A 23,566-nucleotide genomic window follows, 5' to 3' on the forward strand; every position below is an offset into this window, starting at 1 on the left:
TATTCTTTACATATATATATTCAGATTCTTTCCCTTTAAAGGTTATTACAAAATACTGAGTATAGTTCTTTGTGCTATATAGAAGGTCCTTGTTGATTATCTATTTTATATGTAGTAGTGTGTATATTTCATCTTAATTCCTAATTTATCCCTCCCCCACTTCCCCTTTTGTAACCATAAGTTTGTTTTCTATGTCTGTAAGTCTATTTCTGTTTTGTGTTTAAGTTCATTTCTTTTTTTTTTAAGATTCCACATATAAGCAATCCTAGCCCGGTGGATCCAGGGAATTCGAAGCATGGATGGCGTTGGCATCTGAGGAATTAATTGCTTAAATAAAGATATGGAGGGAGATTATAAAGAAATAGTGTAGTAGGAAAATAAGTGAAGATGCTGAATAACTTGGTTTATGCAGAAAACCAATAAAACTCCAAGACAAGGAGTTTGCACCACCTATGTAGGCCACCAGCGCCTGCTTGAATAGCAGAGGGTGCCCTGCCTTGGGCTCCCTCTCACGTGGGTCTTAGAAGCCAAGGCAGGTAAGTAGACATGGCGAGCCTCCACGCTCCAGATGGGAATTCAGCCAGAAAATGAAAAAGACAACACGGGGGAAACCAGTCTTTCCAGGATCTGGTCCGTTTCTTCATTTTCCAGGTCCACTTTTATACTTTTAGTTGTACATAGAGATAAATGTGTTCTCAGCATATCTTTGTTCTTACAAGGGTCTGTTCTTACAAGGGTTTGTTCACAATATCTTCTGGTCTGGAGACCGATTAACATTTTATGGCCCCACCTTTCTTTCTGTTGATAAAAATTAATCGATCAGAAAACTTGTTTCCCCTTAAGATCTATTTAGTCTTAAGATAGTGATAAAGTTACATTTTTACACAGCAAGGACACAATGATCTATAACAAAGAAAGAGGAATACAGTGATCTATAACAAAAGAGAAAATTCATTAACTCCAAGGTCTAGTATTGCTAACATCAAAACTACTATATTTCTTTTTCTACATTCCAGTTACATCGATTAACATACTCCCAGGTGCCTAAGGATATGGAGGCCTGGCGGCAGTCATTAACTCAGCAATGAAACCCTTCACCAACATGATTTTTATCTTTAGAAAAACCCTATGCTAACTAAGACTGTCAAAATACTCCAAACTCTCTGTGCTGTTTATGGTTGAGAGGTTGTAAAGTACTAGTAGCAGGAGTGTAGATAATCCTGTCACACAAGCTAGTGTGCCAGCAGAGAGGATTTTGGACTGAAACCCTTGTCACGCCCAGGAGATTTATTAACTGGAGTCCTAAGTTAACTCCTTTTCAGAGAGAGGTGGTGGGGGATAGCCCACCATATAATGTCAGAAGAGTAGGCGAAAAGCACAATGCAATAAGGCAGGCAGACTCTGGTTTTGGGGCAGATCCAGCGAGGCTCCCTTAAGGCCTGACTCTCCTTTGCCTGTCGGGCCCGTCAACCTCATGACCTTTGCCACGGGCGGGACTCCTCATGCCAGCTCCCGGCAATCATGAAATTTTCTTTTTCTGTCTGACTTACTTCACTTAGTACGGTAATCTCTAGGTCCATCCACATTTCTGCAGATGGCATTATTTTCATCATTTTTCATGGCCAAGTAAATATATACCACTGTTGCTTCCTGACCTGCATACAGATTTCTCAAGAGGCAGATCAGGTAGTCTGGTATTCCCATCTCTTAAAAAATTTTCCACAGTTTGTTGTGACCTACACAGTCAAGGGCTTTGGTGTAGTCAATAAAGCAGAAATAGATGTTTTTCTAGAACTCTCTTGGTTTTTCGATGATCTAGTGGATGTTGGCAATTTGATCTCTGATTCCTCTGCCTTTTCTAAATCCAGCTTGAACATCTGGAAGTTCTCGGTTCACATACTATTGAAACCTGGTTTGGAGAATTTTGAGTATTATTTTGCTAGCACGTGAGATGAGTACAATTTGCATTAGTTTAAACTTTCTTTGGCATTACCTTTCTTTGGGATAAGAATGAAAATAGGAGTTAAGCAAATAAAATTGGAAGGCTGAATGGTAAGCACGTGAGATCTTGGAGTATCAGAGATAGGGGCCTTCCTAGGTGTCCCTAAAGTTTTAGTTCAGTTCAGTTCAGTCGCTCAGTCGTGTCCAGCTCTTTGTGACCCCATGAATCGTAGCACGTCAGGCCTCCCTGTCCATCACCAACTCCCGGAGTTCACTCAGACTCATGTCCATAGAGTCGGTGATGCCATCCAGCCATCTCATCCTCTGTCATCCCCTTCTTTTCCTGCCCCCAATCCCTCCCAGCATCAGAGTCTTTTCTAATGAGTCAACTCTTCACATGAGATGGCCAAAGTATTGGAGTTTCAGCCTCAGCATCAGTCCTTCCAATGAACACCCAGGACTGATCTCCTTTAGGATGGACTGGTTGGATCTCCTTGAAGCCCAAGGGACTCTCAAGAGTCTTCTCCAACACCACAGTTCAAAAGCATCAATTCTTTGGCACTCAGCTTTCTTCACAGTCCAACTCTCACATCCATACATGACCACTGGAAAAACCATAGCCTTGACTAGACAGACCTTTGTTGGCAAAGTAATATCTCTGCTTTTTAATATGCTATCTAGGTTGGTCATAATTTTCCTTCCAAGAAGTAAGTGTCTTTTAATTTCATGGCTGCAATCACCATAGGACCAGTGATTGATATGGATAGTCCAGCTGGTTTTAGGCTGAGGTTAGGGTAACATGAGAAGCCTGATGGTACTAACTCTGTCTGTAATACTTACTATAACCAGTATTTTAGTTATAGATAAATGTGAAGTGAGGTGTCTATGATTTAATATGATGGCTTCCCTGGTAGATCAGCTGGTAAAGAATCTGCCTGCAATTCAGGAGACCCCAGTTCAATTCCTGGGTTGGGAAGATTGCCTGGAGAAGGAATAGGCTGCCCATTCCAGTATTCTTGGGCTTCCCTGGTGGTTCAGATGGTAAAGAATCCACCTGCAATGTGAGAGACCTGAGTTTGATCCCTGGGTTGGGAAGATCCCCTGGAGAAGGGCATGGCAACCCACTCCATTATTCTTGCCTGGAGAATCCCCATGGACAGAGGAGACTGGTGGGCTATAGTCCGTGGGGTCGCAGAGTCAGACGTGACTGAGCGACTAAGCCTGCATGCATGAATTTTATAGGCTGCATTGTGTTCCTCTTTTGTCAGTTCATACTAATAGGTATAGACACTACACTAAAGCCAACTTGAAGTAAAAGATAAAAATGAAACCAATTTATTAAAGAGTCTCAGATTATTAGCAGTTAAATAGAAAATGGTTTGATTTTCCCAACCCTGCTTCCTACTATATTCTGTCAAATATCTCTTTTTCTAAATAGTGGCTAACTTGAAAACAACTTGGCTTAATTCTGTCATCTGAAACCACAATATCCCTGTCCCTTCCCAGTCTTTGAGGAAATGCCCCAAATCTATCTAACTCTAATCCTTCAGCTTTCATCTCCTACCCCTGCTGAGATTATTCCTAGGAAACATATTGGGGATGAAGGAATATCATCTCTTCCATAGTAACAAAAACAAAGAAAATATGCCACAGCATAAGTGATAGCTTTGCCCAGCCACCATCTTCCCTGGTGGCTCAGATAGTAAAAGTGTCTGCCTGCAATGCAGGAGACCCAGATTCGACCCCTGGGTCGGGAAGATCCCCTGGAGAAGGAAATGGCAACCCACTCCAGCATTTTTGCCTGGAAAATCCCATGCTCGGAGGAGCCTGATAGATTACAGTCCATGGGGTCACAAAGAGTCTGACACGACTAAGTGACTTCAGTTTCACTTTTGCCCAGTGAAGGAGGGTCTAACTAGGGCTATTCTTAGCTCTTATACCATCATGTGGTTAAATAGTTGGTTGCACTGGTAGCCTTTTATTCTGGTCTCGCCTACTTCTTTAAGGTTAAAGGCAACTTTATCTGCCTTTTTTTCTGTGGTTTTGCACCTGGCTTCCCAGGTTAAGGAAAGAGGCAAACTCAAGAGTCCAGGGTCTTCCACAGTGACCAGGTTGAGTAGATTGAAGGGAAGCTCTTTTCTTGTGGTTAGATTTCCCACAGGTATTTTAAGTCCAACATATTCATAATATGACTGCATCAATCTTCTTCCCTTCACTCTTCCGCATCCCCCTCCTTTCCTCCACCCCAGGCTTCCCCTCAGTAAATCCCAATCTTAAACTCTCTTCTCCTCTGCTCTTTATTTCACTGAAAGAGTGTTTATCCATTGCAGTGACACCCATGTTTCTTATGTCTCCTGCATTTGTAGGCAGGTTCTTTACCAACTGCACCACCCGAAAAGCCCCTGCAGTGACACGTTGGGCTCCAAAATCACTGTGGACAGTGACTGAAACAATGAAAGCAAAAGTCACTTGTTCCTTGGAAGGAAAGCTATGACAAACCTAGACAGCATATTAAAAAACAGAAACATCACTTTGCTGACAAGGGTGAGTATAGTCAAAGCTATGGTTTTTCCAGTAGTCGATGTACGGATGTGAGAGGTGGACCTTGAAGGCTGAGCGCCAAGGAATTGATGCTTTCTAGCTGTGGTGCTGGAGAAGACTCTTGGGAGTCTCCTGGACTGCAAGGAGATCAAACCTGTCAATCCTAAAAGATATCAACCCTAAATATCCAATAGAAGGACTGATGCTGAAGCCAAAGCTCCAATACTTTGACCATGTCGGTTTAAAAACAGTCACAACCTAAAAGTTGAGAATTATGTTTTATTCAGTGGGAATTTTTTGGACTTCAAGCGTGGGAGACCTCATCTCGAGTAATCCTTAGAGGACTGCTCTAAGAAGGCAGGAAGTGGGGAGGAGTCGGATTATATAGAAGTTTGCAACAAAGGGTAGGTAGTCTGAACATCAAAAGTATTTTTGTGAATTAAAGAAAACCAGATACCTCAAGTTAAGGAATTTAGCACTTTTCTGTACATAAGAAGATGCGAGAGTCTGGGCTCACTGAAAACATTCCTTTCATATGCATCTCAGCTATCTGAGGTATCTTGTGTTTTTCCTCAGTTGCTCGCTGTATGGAGTGGCTGTGTTGCAGAAAAGAAGCCAATTCTGACTCCATGTTGGAACTGTTTCTTTAACTTGCTTTCTGTTGCTTTTCTTATTATAATCATACAAAATGGCCTGCCTCAGAGAATCCTGCCCCTCAGCCTGACTGTTAAATTACAGTGCCTTTGTTCAGAACCCTGTCCACCTGTAGGTGGCAGGAAGGAAGAAATTAATACATCCCTTGCCTGAGGCTAGCCATTCTAGGAGATGTTTGCAAGATTAATGGCCTTTTCACCTTGCTTCCTCCCTTCCCCCATCTTGATGTATAAAAGAGCCTGACGTCCAGACCCCAATAAGATGGTTATTTTGAGGCATTAGCCTGCCATCTTCTTGGTCAGCTGGCTCCCCGAATAAAGTCTCTTCCTTGCCTCAGCCCCTCATCTCTTGGATTCATTGTGCGGTGAGCAGAGAAAACTTGGACCTGGTGACGGCTGTAATTGCTGATGGCTGTGGCATTCTTGTTTATTGACATGGCAGGAAATACTCCATTTCTCAGCTACCTGATGAGAAGAGCTGACTCATTGGAAAAGACTCTGATGCTGGGAAAGATTGAAGGAAAGAGAATGGTGGCAGAGGATGAAATGGTTAGATAGTATCACCAACTCAATCACCATAAATTTGAGCAAACTCCGGGAGACAGAAGACAGTGGAAGACAGAAAAACCTGGCATACTGCAATCCGTGGTGTCACAAAGGGTCGGACATGACTTGACACCTGAACAAATCAGAACCCAAAAGTCATTCTGGATTCCCCCCTACCCTTTATTTCCTTTTTCTGACTCCCAGTTTCAAATGGCCACTAATTTCCTGTCCATTTCCTACATTCTTCTGCCACTTTGTGAGTTAGAGCCTTCAATATTTTTCACTGAAACTATTGCAGTTGTCTCTGTCCTATTAACCATTTTACAGCCTTGCCCATCTCAAAATTTTCCTTCATATTGCCTCCAGCTTGATTGATTTAAAACTCAAACTTGAAATCCTTTATTACCTCCCAAGAGCCTACAGGGTAAAGTCCAAGCTCTTTGATGTGGCTTAAAAGATACCTGTGAAGTGAGTCAGAAAGAGAAAAATATCGTATTCTAACTCTTATATATGGAATCTAGAAAAATGATACTGAAGAATTTATTTACAGGGCAGCAATAGAGAAACAGACATAGAGAATAGACTTATGGACATGGGGAGATGGGAGGAGAGGGTGAGATGTATGGAAGGAGTAACATGGAAACTTATATTACCATATGTAAAATAGGTAGTCAACGGGATTTGCTGTATGGCTCAGGAAACTCAAACAGGGGCTCTGTATCAACCTGGGAGGGAGGTTCAAAGGGAGGGGATATATGTATACCTATGGCTGATTCATGTTGAGGTTTGACAGAAAACAACAAAATTCTATAAAGCCATTATCCTTCAATTTTAAAAAAATTTAAAAAGAAAGATATCTGTGAGTTGGCATTTGTCTGCTTTTAAGCCTCCTCTCTAATCACTCCTCAGTTCACACATAACACCTAGTAACACGTGTATTAATAGTTCCTGGAACTATTAATACATGAGTCTTTTCATGCCTCTGGGCATTAATTCACATTGTTTCCTTTTGTTTACACACAAACATCAAAAGTTCTTATCTTGGGGTTGTTCAGATCCAGTCGAGAAATCCTGCAAAATTTCTGTGGAATATGTATCTGTTTGGACCTGTATGAAGCAGATGGATCACTCAAAGGGGGTAATTGAAGAGAGTAATAGAAGGGTCCCTTGAAGAGAATTTAATGAAGGGAATCTTTACCAACAGAAACCATCAAGGGATGGTGGAATACCCAAGGACTAAAACCAATTGGAAGCCTTTATCTCCTTCTAGACCTAAAGCGGGGAGGGGAAGGAAAAGCATTCTGGAACTGGGCAAGATCTGTAACAGTGTGTGAGAGTACACCCAACAGTGACTATGTGTGAAAGCAGAGGAGTGCAGCCACTGCCAAGAAAAAATTGTGGGAGTCAGGGGGAGTAGAATGAATAGCCCAGTTCCTCTCTCCTTCTACCTTTTGTTCTGTTGGTTCCTCTCACTGACTGATTCCAAATGGAAGCCAAGGTGAGGCAGTCCCTAGAGGTTATCTTCCCAGGGCAGGGCAGAGAGTCGTAACCGGTCAGGAGAGCCTAACAGAGAACAACCAGCCCAGAATGTAAACCTGTCTGCTCGTGTTCTGTGAGAGGGACAAAGCAAGAGCGCCAGGGATGTCACCTTTCATTATGAAAATGTTCATTTCACCTCCTGTCTTCAGATGGCAGCTTATCTCTTAGCACTGAGAGGTGTCCCAGGTCTTAGGCTGGGGATGAGGTCTGGGATACTATTTTATTAAGATACAGACTTTCAACCATTTCTCCTGTTTTCAGCTCAACTCTACACTTTGCCTTCAAATGTACCTGCAGCCTCCAGTTCCTGAAACCTGCTGGGATTTGCAGTACAAATAAGTTCAGGTCTTACTAGGTTCCTTCCCTCTGCAGGTTAGTTCTCTGGTATCTCTTGTCTACCAGGTCAGTTTTCGCTAAAACATTCACTAGAAACCTTACCATCCTGTCAGGAAACAAATCTACCTTCTGCTTTAGAAGGAAGCTGAGCCTGGTGGGCTGCTATGGGGTCACACAGAGTCGGACACGACTGATGTGACTTAGCAGCAGCAGCAGCAGCTTTAGAAGGAGACATCATTTTCTATCTTTCAAAACTGTTTTCCACACAAACATCCTTGAAAAAGTAGTCTGGGGCAAAAGTTGTCAGTGCCTCTTTACAACACAAGCAGAAATATAGAAGACCACTGAAAATGGACTCCTCACCGTAAGGAAGAAATAGAGTCAATTCATGGATTGGCCCTTTTGAAAAAAGGAATGATTTTCTAAATTTCTGATTGTTGGAGACCATGTATCCATGATTTCAGAAGCAGACAGTGGTGAACTATGCTTTAACTTCTAATTCCCTTTTAGGCAATCTGTTTCATGAAGCAGAATTTATATGCTTTTTTCCAGCAAAATTCTGTCTCCTAGTAAATGTGATGTCTCTTTGACTCCAGTACTGAAAGGCCTGTCAGTCTTGGTTTGGGGTATTGATGAGTTTTGGTCTTTTTTTGGTCACTTCACAGGTATTTATTTATTGAGGCCATGCTGTACAGCTTGCAGGATCCTAGTTCCCCGATCGCACGTGTCCATTTGGGTCTCATTCTCTCCCACTTGAGCTGTTATTTGGGGGAAGATGAGCCAGCCCCTGGGTTGGTGGATTGCTTTGAGACTCCTACATAAGGAGAATGCCGGATACTGCCCTGCTTGCTTGCTGTGCTGTCTGTCCTTGCATCTTTTGGCTCCAAGTGTGACCTGTTCTGATCTTGTGAGACTAAATGTCTAGATGAACTCAGAGATAAGCAAGAAGAAGCACTTCTGAGCATTTTTAAGAAGTTTGTACCTTTTGACTCCGTTACCCATTTGCCCATCCCCCAACCCTTGCCTCTGGCAACCACCAATCTGTTCTCTGTGAGATTTTTTTTTCTTTTAGATTTCACATACAAGTGAAATCATAACATATGTCTTTCTCTGACTTATTTCACTTAACATAATGCCCTCCAGCTCCTATCAATATGTTGTCACAAATGGCAAGATTTCATTCTTGTTAAGACTGAATAATATTCCATTTATACACCATAACTTCTTTATCTATTCACACATCGGTGGACACTCAGGTTGTTCCAAAGTCCTGGCTATTGTAAATAATGCTGCAGTGAATATGGGGTACTAATGTCTTTTTGAGTTAGTCTTTTTTTTCCCTTTGATTAAATACCCAGCAGTGGAATTGCTGGATCAGATGGTAGTTCTATTTTTAATTTTTCAAGCTATCTCCATACTGCTTTCTATAATGGTTACACCAGTTAACATTTCTATCAACAGTGCACAGGCTTCCTTTTTCTCTACATCTTTATCAACACTTGATGTTTTTTTGTCATTTTGATAATAGCCCTTTTAGCAGGGTTAAGGTGATATCTCATTGTGGTTTTGATTTGAATTTCCCACATTATTAAGGATATTAAGCATCTTATCAAAGTCTGTTGGCCAATTATATGTGTCTTTAAAAAAAGGTCTGTTAAAATCCTCTGCCCATTTTTGAATTTTTTTCTTTTCTTTCCTGTAGGCTATCTTTTAATTTTGTTGATGTTTTCTTTGCAGAAGCTTTTTAGTTTGATGTAATCCTAGTTGTTTACTTTACTTTTGCTTTTGTTGCCAAGTTAAATCATCACCAAGACTGATGTCAAGGAGCTTATTGCTTATGTTTTCTTCTAAGAGTTTTATGGTTTCAAGTCTTTAATCTATTTTTAGTAATTGTTATGTATGGTATAAGATAGGGGTCCAACCTAATTCTTTTGCATGTGGCTGTCTGGTTTTCCCAGTACTTTTTATTGAAAAGATTCTGTAAGTTAATTTACTTTATGTACATGGGTTTATTTCTGGGCTCTTTATTCTTTTCCATTGACCTGTCTGCCTGTTTTTATGCCAATGTCATACTGTTTTGATTACTGTAATCCAATATATGAAACATAGTTTGAAGTCAGGGAGTATGATGGCTCCAGCTTTGTTCTTCTTTCTTAAGATTGCTTTGGCTATTTGGGGTCAAAAAGATATCACTGTAAAAGAAAAGTCTGATCTTAGTTTGTAAAGTAGTTTAGAACCATCATATTGATAGGGAAAATAATCCTTGCTCATTATTTCTTTTTATTTGTCATTATCTGCAGAGAAAATTCCCAGACACATTTCAAACAGCTTTAAATTAATGGGGTGACTCATTGGGAAGATCAAGAAAATGCTAGAGTAGCATTAATGGGCTTCAGCAGGACAGTTGACAAGAACGTCTTAAATCTGAGAACATGGGGTGATATGTGTGCAATTTCTAAAATAACAAAAAGCTCTCCCTCTTACCTTGTGAGACTTAACATTTTTACTGAAGATATTGATGAGAATAATAAAGAAAGGCTAATCAAATGTGCCATCACTATGACTCTATGGTAAAGAGTATATGATATGATAAAATTAGGATCTAAAATATCCTCTAAAAGCTTAAGTAATGGGCTAAATATACCAAATATAATTTAATTGGGATAGATATGAGTCTTGTTGGAGTAGAAATAAGGTCGTGTATTTGAGTTCCTCAAAATGGTAACCAACAGCAGAAATATGGTAGAAAAGTAGTATAAAAGTAATGTGTGCATCCTAAATATTCTCAGATTCTCTAGCCTTCTGAGATTACCCTTTTATTTAACAGCCAAATAAAGTTAGTCTATACTGTTTACTGTTTAACTTTAGGAAATCCAAGGATTTTGGCATGAGGAGGGAGGTGGGTATTGAGGAGCTTACTTTCTTCTTATGACTTTCCATAAATTTGTGCCCTGAATTTCTGCTTTTTGCTCAGTTTTCTAATGAATTCTCTGATTTTCTTATTTGTTTTCCTTTCTTTTCCATTTTCAAGAGGACAGGATAGAAGTCTTGATTGAGATGCCAAGTTCTCTGGAGTCCTTCCAGTTCTCCACCCTGATGTGGAGCAGCTGGTTAGTTTTGCTTCTTGGACTGACAACTATTGAGGTATATGTCTGTTTTTGTGCCAGCACCATACTGTTTTAATTACTGTAGCTTTGTAGTATAGTTTAAAATCAAGCTGTGTGATACCCTGACCTTAGTCTTCTTTCTAAAGACTGTTTTGGCTATTCAGTATTGTGTTTCCATACAAATTTCAGGATTATTTGTTCTAGTACTGTGAAAAATGTCAATGGTATTTTCATAGGGATTGAACTAAATTTGTAGATTACTTTGTGTATTATGGCCTTTTAAACAATATTAATTCTTCCAATCCATGAATGTGATATATCTTTACATTTTTCTATGTCATCTTAAGTTTCTTGCTGTTTGTGACAACATAGACCTAGGGGATATTACACTAAGTGAATTAAGTCAGATAGAGAAAGACAAATACTGTATTATTTCATTTATATGTAGAATCTAAAAAGCAAAACAAACGAACAGGCATAACAATATAGATACAAAGAACAAACAAGTGGTTGCCAGAGAGAAGGGAGATAGGAGAGGATGAGTGAAATAGTTGAGAGAGATTAAGAGGTGCAAACTTTCGATTCTAAAATAATTTGTAATTATCAGTCACATGGAAAATAATAGCAGTCAATAGTAATGTAATACTTTCATAGGTTAACAGATGGTAACGATTTATCATGGTGATCGTTTTGTCGTGTATCTGATCACTATGTTGTATACAAGGAACTGGCATAGTGTTGTAGGTCAGTTATGCTTCAAAATACAAGCAAGTTGTAGAAAAATAAATAAAATTTGTGCTTACCATAAATGGGGGTAGGGAGAAAGGGAATTTTGAAGGTGGTCAAAAGGTACAAACTTCCAGTTATAAGATAAATAAGTACTAGGAATATAATGTACAACATGATTAATAAACACTGCTCTGTGTTGCATATGAAAGTTATTAAGAGAGTAAATCCTAAGAGTTCTCATCACAAGAAAAATATATTTTATTTTATTTTTATCGGTATTAAGTGATGGATATTCACTAAACTTATGATATAAGTCAAATCATTGTGCTGTATACCTTAAACTTATATAGTGCTTTTGTCAAATAAAAATCTCAAAAAAAAAAAAATCTCAATAAAGCTGAAAGAAAAAGCCCACATATGTTTGGCAGCACTATCCTAAATACCAGGTGCTTCCCAAGTGGCACTAGTTGTAAAGAACCCACTTGCCAATGTAGGAGACAAGAAATACACATTCAATCCCTGGGTCCAGAAGATCCCCTGGAGGACAGCATGGCAACCCATTCCAATATTTTTGCCTGGAGAGTCCCGTGGACAGAGGAGCTTGGTGGACTACAGTCCATAGTGTCACAAAGAGTTGGGTGTGACTGAATCGACTCAGCACACACACATGCAAGGCTATGCAAGGCTCCTTGGACTGGAACTAGAACTAGTAAATGGAAGCTATAGAGAGATATTGGCTAAATATAAGAAAATGTTAACAGTCAGAATTTTCCAAGAATGGAGCGCACTACCTTAAGAAACATTAAGTTCTCACACAGGTTCAAATATAGGCTAGTGATTGCTTTGGAGAAACTATAATATCATGAGGGTAAAATACCAGAATGGTATATGCACCATGTAACCTTGAGTTCCTTTTCAACTATAATTCTATGATTTTCTAAAGGGTAGACCTTGTATTTTAGATTCATTTTATTCATGCATTATTAAAAAAAGACAATTTTGACTTTTTCAGGTCATAAAATTCTTCACCCAACATATACATAAAATTAAAAGAAAAAAGATTCTTATTTTAAATTGTGCATTTTACTCTCACTTTGTCTTTGGTGCATGTCCAACCAACAAATGAACACATTGAGCATTGTGTAGCATTACTGTCATCAACTCTTTTCTTTTTTGAAACATTTGTGTATTTGGCAGCATCGGGTCTTCGTTGCAGCACTTGGGATCTCTGGTTGTGGCATGCCGAATGTTTTCATTTTTAGTTGCAGCATGCACGATGTTTAGTTGCGACATCCAAACTCTTAGTTGTGGAATATGTGGGATCTAGTTCCTTGACCAGGGATTGAGGCTGGGCCCCCTGTGTCAGCAGGTGGATGCTTAACCACTGGGACCACCAGGGAAGTCCCAAAGTCATGCTTTGACTTGAAACATCTCTTTGCTAGTTTCAAGATCTTAAGATATCTCATGGTAATAATGATTGCAGTAGAGGAAACTTTTCAGTTTTCTTCTGTTAGTTATGAGTGAGTTAAAGTCACTCAGTTGTGTCCAACTCTTTGCGACCCCATGGACTATACAGTCCATGGAATTCTCCAGGCCACAATACTGGAGGGAGTAGACTTTCCCTTCTCCAGGGGATTTTCCCAACCCAGGGATTGAACCCAGGTCTCCTGCATTGCAGGTGGATTCTTTACCAGCTGAGCCACCTGGGAAGCCCTCTGGTAGTTATACATTTGACCTATTTTATTACTAATCTCAAATGGTCCCTCTTATGATTAACTGGCATATTTTGAATGATAATTGGGTCTGAGTAATATTAGCAAAAGCTATGACAAACGTAGACAGCAGAGACATCACTTTGCCAACAAAGGTCTGTGTAGTCAAAGCTATGGTTTTTCCAATAGTCACGTATGGATGTGAGAATTGGACCATCAAGAAGGCTGAGTGCTAAAGAATTGATGCTCTCGAATTGTGGTGCTGGAGAAGACTCTTGAGAGTCCCTCGGACAGCAAGGAGATCAAACCAATCAATCCTAAAAGAGATCAGTCCTGAATATTCATTGGAAGGACTGATGTTGAAGCTGAAGCTCCAATACTTTGGCTACGTGATGTGTAAAGCTGACATTTTGGAAAAGACCCTGATGCCGGGAAAGACTGAGGGCAAGAGGAGAAGAGGGCAACAGAGGATGAGATGGTTGGATGGCATCACCAACTCAATGGACATGAGTTTGAGCAAACTCCAGGAGGTAGTAAAGGACAGGAAAGCCTGGCATGCTGTAGTGCTTGGGATCACAAGGAATCGGACATGACTTAGCAACTGAACAGCAGCAAAGTATTAGCAAGTGTGTTACACACATACCAGACTAAATAACACAGAATTAATGGCAACTTGGCCAAGGTAATGAGATACAGAGCTAAGAAACATCCATTCAGTAGTAGGAGAAAGTTGATCTCCAAAATATTTCCTTTTACCCAGAAAAAAAAAAACAATTTATATTCATATGGAATGGATAATAATATCCATTTATAGGTTTGTGCAGGGTTGTTTTTAAGTCTCTTGCCTTCTGTCATAATATAGTCTGAGAAGATATGGCCATTTTGACATTTTGCACTATATAACTGAATTACTTACTTTGATAACATTATGTCGATTGGGTTGGATTTGCAAAAGAGTACTGTGGAGGTATTGGTAAGACATGGTGCAGGAATGTGGCTGACAAATCCTATAAAGAGTCAAGTGTCTGCCACATCTGTACATATGTTAGAGATCAGTTGATCAGTGGTATGCCTAGATCTCTCTTCTAAAGTAAAAAAGGAATTATTGTATCTTTAAATTAAAAGGTTCAATAAATGGTGGGTCCTTGAGTTCAGGGGGAAGCATAATTCTGTAGCTAGTAATGCTTCTCCTGCCCATATGCATAAAAGGTTGATGACTTTAAATGGGATCTAGACTTCTCTGGTGACTCAGATGGTAAAGCATCTGCCTGCAATGTAGGAGACCCAGGTTCAATCCCTGGGTCAGGAAGATCTACTGGAGAAGGAAATGGCAACCCACTCCAGGATTCTTGCCTGGAAAATCCCATGGACAGAGGAGCCTGGTAGGCTACCATGGGGTTGCAAAGAGTTGGACACGACTGAGCGACTTCATTTTAAACCTGAGTAAGACAGAGCTCAGCAACAGGTCCAGGCCATGGTGCCACCTGGGTCATACAGTTGAGCAGACTAAAAAAAAAAAGTATTGGTAAGAAAAGATGCTACATGAAGTTTGCGGCAGGCCTCAGTGGGCAAATCGTAATGTAAACTCTGAGTTCTGGAGTGAGGTCATGCCATTTTCCATGGAGAATTACGTGCCTTTTGATATGTTCCTGGTCCCTGGTGGAGGCAGGATGCCTGGCCATGTATCATCAGATGACTTTCTTTTGAGAACTGAGTCCTTTCAGACTTCTCAAATGATAAGGCCAGACAGACCCAGCAACAGCACATTGCAGATGGAAGTGGTATATTTGGAGCAAGCACAAGCAAGACCAGATAGCATAAACAAACTTCATGAGCAGGTATTATAGACCCCATGGCATGGTGATATCAGTGCCCTTCCCTTATCACATGCCTGTGATTCTTTGGGGGATTCTCTATGACTACCTGAAGGGTAACTAAAAACTCAAGCTTGGTTGATGGATAAGCAGCTCAAAATATAGATTAAAAGGTAGCCTCACTGAAAGCTCACGCTGAAAGATAGAACGTCCTGGGAACCATTGTCTACTCTATTCTTCACACAAATATATTTCTCTCTGTCTGAGTAGCACCTTTCCCCCCATCGTAACCATAGCTCCTGTCTCATTATGTTTTAAAACTATTAACCTTTCAAATTAATTTTATGGAATCCACTTACTTGCCTCTTTTAAGAATTAGCATCCATATTTTGTCAAGTTTCTTCATTTTTAGAAAGAAGGAACCTTATTCAACATGTAGGTTAGTTTCCTTTCTGATGCAAGAACTGTACATCATTGCCACAGCCCGTGAGCCTACCAGTGTAATTTGTTTCTTGAGATGTGAGTTAGTTTCATAAGACCTGGCTACTTCAGGGTTTAATCTCTATGGTAATTAAAGAAGTAATACTGAACTCAACGCAAGAAGTACTTACTAAACACTCCATTAAGAAAAAAGAAAATTGAAAATAAAATTAAAAAAAGAAAAAAGAAAATTGTTTTGGGTGTGTTTTGATGGTAAAAGGAAATGATTCCTTGAAAGACAAAATAGCTTGAAACTTCATGATCAGACTTTCATTCACAAAAAAATTAATGAAAGAATGGAGACTACTTACAGAAAAACTGGACCTTAAAACCAGATAGAAATCTGGGAGCAAGAATCTACTTATATTCTTGACTCTTCTATGTAGGTACTGTGGAAGAAATGCTGGTAACTCCTTAAACAAGTATGTTTCTTTTCTATTATTGATTATTTTCTGGAATTTTCTTTCAAGCCTGACTTGAAAATACTATAATATGGCGTGCTGCAATTCATGGGGTCTCAAATAGTCGGACACGATTGAGCAACTAAACTGAACTGAACCAAACATATGTTATCTTATAAAGCAGATCCTGTTTGATTAAAGGATAACTTGATATTGATGATGATGATCATTATTTTGTTCTACCACAGACCCTTTTCCCCCTATAAATCTATATAAGAAATTATATGAAGGAAATTTCTCACAAAAAATGAGAAATGAACAATTCACTTGAAACCAGGAATTTGACACAAGTCAGAAGCAGCACTGAAGTTTAATAGGTCTCCACTAGATGGCAAGCATTCTCTTTCAATTTTTCAATTGTACCAAGATCAAAAATTGCTGCTTTTCCAAACCTAGTCTTTGCATGAGACAATGGGACTTGTATCCAAAAATTACAAAGACCCTGATTGATAGATAAAGTCAAATTTAGAATTATGTTGTTCAAACTGAAATGGAAAATATATTGTGATGTTTAAATGTTTTAATTGGAGAATATATATTCATTCATTTGACACACACACATACACCTGGACAGTTTGATCCAGAGCCTATTCTCCTAACTATTATTTGTTTTTTTTTTTAATTGAAGTATAGTTGATTTATAGTATTTTGGCTATGCAGCAAAGTGATTCAGCCATGTACATATATATGTCTAATATATATACTCTTTTTCAGATTCTTTTCTAATATAGGTTATTACAAGATATTTAATAGAGTTCCCTGTGCTGTTCAGCAGGTTCTTGTTGTTTATCTATTTTGTATATAGTAAAGTAAAGAAAGTGGTCGCTCAGTCGTGTCCAACTTTTTGCAACCTCATGGACTGTAGCCCACCAGGCTCCTCTGTCCATGGAATTTTCCAGGCAAGAATACTGGAGTGGGTTGCCATTTACTTCTCCAGATCTTCCTGACCCAGGGATTGAACCCAGGTCTCACACATTGTTAGCAGATGCTTTACCATCTGAGCCACCAGGGAAGTCCTTGTATATGGTTGTGTTTATCTGTTAATCCCAAAGTAATTTGTGCTTCCCTCCCTCCCTCCCTTTCCCTCATTCCCTTTTGGTAACCATAAGTTTGTTTTCTATTTCTGTGAGTCTATTTCTATTTTGTAAATATGTTCATTTGTATTATTTTTTGAGATTCTACATATAAGTGATATAATATTTGTCTTTCACTTATTCACTGAGTATGATAATCTCTAGGTCCATCTAAGTTGCTGCAAATGGCATTATTTCATTCTTTTTTTTTTGGCTGAGTGAGTAATATTCCATTATATATATATATATATATATATATATTTATTTATTTATTTATTTATGTATATGTATATACCACATTTTCTTTATTCATTCATCTATCAACTTACTAACATCCCTCCCTTTTGTCATTCTGCCTCACCCTTCCTGTAGGTTGTAGAGAGAAACCCTTGTCCTATCTCTAGGCAAAGCTGCTGCTAAACCACAATGTGCTCAAGCAATTGACCACTTTCAGGATAAACATTCATTGTGATGTAAAACTAAAGCCTGACATTATGTTATTTCATCCATATGAAATTCATCTGGAAGGAAAGAAAACGCTTGAATTGTACAGTAATGTTTTAAGTTCAGCTTTAATTCATAATTCACTTCTTACCACAGTCTACATTAAATACAAAGTTTTCTAAAGCAAATAGAAACAGCTAAAGTAGAATTAATTAGTGGCAAACTTTCTACCAGAGTAAGTAGCTGGCACTTTGTTTAAAAATAGCTTTTGAGTCCTATTTGGAACCTGTTTCCTGACATGCTTTAATTTAGCATAATTTTAGCACAGTTTTCTCATCTCTGATAAGAGAGTTTGTTTTGTCTGGAAAGGAGATACTCTGGTTGTCTTTTCTCCCATGCATCTCACAGACAGCCTGTAAGTAATAGAAATGAAGTTGTATGATAGACTAAACGTGGTATTCTTCTTTTGCCCTTTGTGCTTTTTGTCACAGTGAAAAAAGCCTCAGAAAAGTGCAGAGGGCACAGTTTCTCCTGAAAGCATCATGCTGCCCCCTCTGTTGACATGTATTAAGATTCAGGCAATGGGAGACACTCCATGGTGTAAAGGAATGTTATTTGGCCTTACAAGGTTTTTGTTTTTGAGCATTTGCAACTCCCTCAGGATTATGCTTCGCACTAAAAATAAAACAAGTATAGCTTGTGATTCACCTGGTGTTCACTGAGTCAGAGTTGTAGATTGTAGGGAAGATTCAATGACATAAGAGGGTTGTAAAAATGGAAATAAAAGTTGCTAAATACAAAATAAACTTAGATGATGATCATAGTAACCTATGTATGCCAAAAAACAAGCCTAATATCAGAAAGCTCTAACTTCTTCCAGATTTTACATAAGGAAATCATTTTAATGTTGTGTTGTTACAGCTGGCATGATTACCTGGAACCCTTAGGATTTTTTTATGTAGAGCTGCTCATCACAGATGTTAGAATGAGAAATAATGTGCATTAGAATTTATGTTTGAAAAAATCATTAGGTTGTATCTCCTCCAAATCAGTATCACTCAAGGCTATAATTTTAATAAATTCTCTGCACAGTTCAATTACTATTGTGGAAAGAAGGATTAACAACCTAGACAAGGATGCTATTAGCTAAGTACAGGCTTGTGAATAGACAGACAACTGAAATAGAAGAACTCTCCTGGTAGAAAACTTTCTCCTACAACTCTATAATTTTGTCATTATTAATTAATTTCTACTGTTCTTCTGAGTTTTTTTTTTAAGGTTTTACACTAAAATGCAAACATGCTTTTAAGGCATTATACATTAAAAACACAGGGGTTGGATTTGTAACTGGCTTGAAGGTGTGTGTGTGTGCTCAGTTGTGTCCAACTCTTTGCAACCTCATGGACAGTAGCCTGCCTGGCTCCTCTGTCCATGGAATTTTCCAGGCAAGAATAGTGGAGCAGGTTGGCATTTCCTTCTCCAGGGGATCTTCCCAAGACAGGGATCAAACCAGCATCAAACCAGCAGCAATGTCTCCTGCACTGGCCAGCCAACATCCAGACATCTGAGTTGAGTTAAGTCTAGGACTGCCCAGGCAAGCCCAGAGTAAATTGCTGTCCCAGTTGTTTATTATGAGCTAAATAAGCGTTTATAGTTTTAAGTCACTGTATTTTTAGGTGGTATTTTTTTTTTTGCACTGTTATCTTAGTAATGGATAGATGACACATTCTCTATTGGTTGGTCATGTGCAAGAAGGGATAGCTGGTTGTCTGTCAAGATTGCTATAGAAAAGGATGCTTGGATTGACCTGAGACTAGTAAGTTCCAAAGACAGTTCCCTTCTCAAAGATTGTTGTTGTTCAGTCACTAAGTCGTCTCCAACTCTTTGCAACCCCATGGACTATAGCACACCAAGCTCCTTTGTCCTCCTCTATTTCCTAGAGTTTGCTCAAATAAGTACTATGAAATCATTGGTCCTGTCACAAGGAAATGATATCCTTTCCTCCTTGTAAACTTCTCACATCCAATGGATTGCATTTAGTTCTAGATGTCACCTCTTCCAACAATACAAGAGAAGACTCTACATATGGACATCACCAGATGGTCAACACCGAAATCAGATTGATTATATTCTTTGCAGCCAAAAATGGAGAAGCTCTATACAGTAAGCAAAAACAAGACTGGGAGCTGACTGTGGCTCAGATCATGAACTCCTTATTACCAACTTTAGACTTAAATTGAAGAAAGTAGGGAAAACCACTAGACCATTCAGGTACGACCTAAAACAAATCCCTTATAATTATACACTGGAAGTGGGAAATAGATTTAAGGGTCTAGATCTGATAGACAGAGTGCCTGATGAACTATGGACAGAGGTTCGTGACATTGTACAGGAGACAGGGATCAAGACCATCCCCATGGAAAAGAAATGCAAAAATGAAAAATGGCTGTCTGAGGAGGACTTACAAATAGCTGTGAAAAGAAGAGAAGTGAAAAGAAAAGGAGAAAAGGAAAGATATAACCATCTGAATGCAGAGTACCAAAGAATAGCAAGGAGAGATAAGAAAGCCTTCCTCAGCGATCAATGCAAAGAAATAGAGAAAAAATCTCTTCAAGAAAACTAGAGATACCAAGCAAACATTTCATGCAACGATGGGCTCGATAAAGGACAGAAATGATATGGACCTAACAGAAGCAGAAGATATTAAGAAGAGGTGGCAAGAATATGCGGACGAACTGTACGAAAAAGATCTTCACGACCAAGATAATCATGATGGGGTGATCACTCACCTAGAGCCAGACATCCTGGAATGTGAAGTCAAATGGACCTTATGAAGCACCACTATGAACAAAGCTAGTGGAGGTGATGGAATTCCAGTTGAGCTATTTCAAAACCTAAAAAATGATGCTGTGAAAGTGCTGCACTCAATATGCCAGCAAATGTGGAAAACTCAGCAGTGGCCACAGGACCGGAAAAGGTCAGTTTCCATTCCAATCCCAAAGAAAGGCAATACCAAAGAATGCTCAAACTACCGCACAATTGCACTCATCTCTTAGCAGCAGCAGCGGCAGCACACGCTAGTAAAGCAATGCTCAAAATTCTCCAAGCCAGGCTTCAGCAATATATGAACTGTGAACTTCCTGATGTTCAAGCTGGTTTTAGAAAAGGCAGAGGAACCAGAGATCAAATTGCCAACATCTGCTGGATCATGGAAAAAGTAAGAGAGTTCCAGAAAAACATCTATTTCTGCTTTATTGACTATGCCAAAGCCTTTGACTGTGTGGATCACAATAAACTGTGGAAAATTCTGAAAGAGATGGGAATACCAGACCACCTGACCTGCCTCTTGAGAAACCTATCTGCAGGTTAGGAAGCAACAGTTAGAACTGGACATGGAACAACAGACTGGTTCCAAATAGGAAAAGGAGTATGTCAAGGCTGTGTATTGTCACCCTGCTTATTTAACTTATATGCAGAGTACATCATGAGAAAAGCTGGGCTGGATGAAGCACAAGCTGGAATCAAGAATGCTGGGAGAAATATCAGTAACCCCAGATATGCAGATGACATCACCCTTATGTCAGAAAGTGAAGAGGAACTAAAAGCCTCTTAATGAAAGTGAAAGAGGAGAGTGAAACAGTTGGCTTAAAGCTCAACATTCAGAAAACTAAGATCATGGCATCTGGTCCCATCACCTCATGGCAAACAGATGGGGAAACAGTGGAAAGAGTGGCTGACTTTATTTTTTGGGGCTCCAAAATCACTGCAGATGGTGACTGCAGCCATGAAATTAAAAGACGCTTACTCCTTGGAAGAAAAGTTATGAGCAACCTAGATAGTATTTTCAAAAGCAGAGACGTTACTTTGCTGACTAAGGTCCGTCTAGTCAAGGCTATGGTTTTTCCTGTGGTCATGTATGGATGTGAGACTTGGACTGTGAAGAAGGCTGAGCGCCGAAGAATTGATGCTTTTGAACTGTGGTGTTGGAGAAGACTCTCACGAGTCCCTTGGACTGCAAGGAGATCCAACCAGTCCATTCTAAAGGAGATCAGTCCTGGGTGTTCATTGGAAGGACTGATGCTAAAGCTGAAACTCTAATACTTTGGCCACCTCATATGAAGAGCTGACTCATTGGAAAAGACTCTGATGCTGGGAGGGAATGGGGGCAGGAGGAGAAGGGGACAACAGAGAATGAGATGGCTGGATGGCATCACTGACTTGATGGACGTGAGTTTGAGTAAACTCTGGGAGTTGGTGATGGACAGGGAGGCCTGGCGTGCTGTGACTCATGAGGTCGCAAAGAGTCGGACAAGACTGAGCAACTGAACTGAACTAGATGTCACATTTTGAAAATGACTTTGACCAGCAGGAGTATATCAAAAGCTAAACTACATCATACAAGGTATAGTTGAAGGGATGAAAAAATGTACACTATGGAGGAGACAAACTTACGTGGACTTGATTCTGTCTTTAAATAGCTGAAAGATTGTCTTGTAGAAGTTTATTCTGGGAAGTTTATTTTTATTTATGCACTTTCATTGTTTCTTTTATTGCAGGCATGAAGTGGGACTGATACTTAAGCAAGACATATCAGCCCAGCTCAGCTTAGACTGGGAGAAAAACAGCTGTGGCACTGAGGCAAGGTGCCTATGTTTCAATGTCTCAGTCACAAGTCAGGGCCTGAGCCCCCTTGCAGATGCCACTCTAGGTTGTTGCTTCACTGCTGACTCAGTGGGCTTTGTATGTGCCATGGCCTTGAGAGGAGCTGAACAATTGGAGAGTCTTCTGTTTTGTCATTATTGTCTCCCTTTTCTCCAGCACTAGCTCTCTTCTCTTTCTCATTTAAGATTACTTTGATTCATCTGACCTTGACCAAGAGAGGTAGAAAACCTGAAGAATTCTGAACTTTTCCATCTTCTGATGAAATGCTTTTTTTAATTCTCATTCTCTTTACTTTTCCCTTCAGCCCCTGGGAAAGCAGAATTTAAAGCATAAAAAGAAGCCTCTATCTAGACCACTGAGGATCTTCCTCAAGGGAGAGATTAACAGCCCATTCCCTTTTCCTTTTTATCTTCTCTCATTCCCTGTCTGGAAAGAAACAAGAAAGAAAACAAGTGACTGGTTTTTGTTTTGTTTTGTTTTGTTTTGAGCTTTTCAGTTAATAAGGTGTGGATGAGTTAGAATCTTACTTTACCTAAGCCTGATGCAAGTAATTCTCATAAGTTGAGTCTAAATCAGACAAGTTTGCATGCACGTCATTATGGCATGTGTTGTTCCAGAAATTGCAGAAATGCTAAGCAGTTTTCAATATGCATAAATCTCAGTCTTGGTTCACTTATGGTTCAGATCAGTTCAGTCACTCAGTCATGTCTGACTCTTTGCAACCCCATGAACCACAGCACACCAGGCCTCCCTGTCCATCACCAACTCCCAGAGTCCCACCAAACCCATGTCCATCAAGTCGGTGATGCCATCCAACCATCTCATCCTCTGTCGTCCCTTCTCCTCCTGCCCTCAATCTTTCCCAGCATCAGGGTCTTTTCAAATGAGTCAGCTCTTTGCATCAGGTGGCCAGAGTATTAGAGTTTCAGCTTCAACATCAGTCCTTCCAATGAACACCCAGGACTGATCTCCTTTAGGATGGACTGGTTGGATCTCCTTGCTGTCCAAGGGACTCTCAAGAGTCTTCTCCAACACTTATGGTAATGTATTTGGATGATTGAGGTCAGAAAGAAAGAGCAGTATCTCAGACCATTAGGTTGTGCCTTTTCACACCATACATACTGAGGTTGTCATATGTATTCTTTTTCATAGTCCTTTCCATTGTGGATTATTGTATAATGTTGAATATAGTTCCTTGTGCTATACGATAGGACCTTGTTATCTGATTTACACATAGTAGTTTGTGTCTGTTAATTCCATGCTCCTAGTTTATCTTTCCCCTCCTTCCCCCTTTGGCAACCATAGGTCTGTTCTCTATGTCTGAGCCTGTTTCAGTTTCGTAGATAGGTTCATTTGTGTCCTATTTGTGATGTTATATGGTATTTATCTTTCTCTTTCTGACTTACTTCACTTAGTATGATAATCTCTAGGTCCATCCATATTGTCACAAAGGGCATTTTTATTATTTTTCATGGCTGAGTAATATTCCATTTTGTATATATACCGCTTCTTCTTTATCCATTCATCT

The 23,566-nt window shown here is 39.5% G+C and overlaps 1 long non-coding RNA gene across 5 annotated transcripts in view; it reads left to right on the forward strand.

Moving 5' to 3' along the window:
- LOC105603203 (uncharacterized) overlaps positions 1 to 23,566 on the forward strand; it is a 55,412-nt gene that overhangs the window by 3,959 nt on the left and 27,887 nt on the right. For 2 of the 5 annotated variants that reach the window (XR_009597257.1, XR_006056872.2), the window contains exon 2: positions 10,588 to 10,700. The exons of 2 other annotated variants lie outside the window; for them this stretch is intronic. This is a non-coding gene — a long non-coding RNA (uncharacterized LOC105603203). Of the gene's footprint in view, positions 1 to 10,587; positions 10,701 to 21,932; positions 22,020 to 23,566 lie in introns of all 5 variants that reach the window. One more of the 5 variants, XR_009597258.1, reaches the window with a different exon arrangement.

Source organism: Ovis aries, chromosome 18 (assembly GCF_016772045.2).
Source record: "Ovis aries strain OAR_USU_Benz2616 breed Rambouillet chromosome 18, ARS-UI_Ramb_v3.0, whole genome shotgun sequence".
Taxonomy (NCBI): domain Eukaryota; kingdom Metazoa; phylum Chordata; class Mammalia; order Artiodactyla; family Bovidae; genus Ovis; species Ovis aries.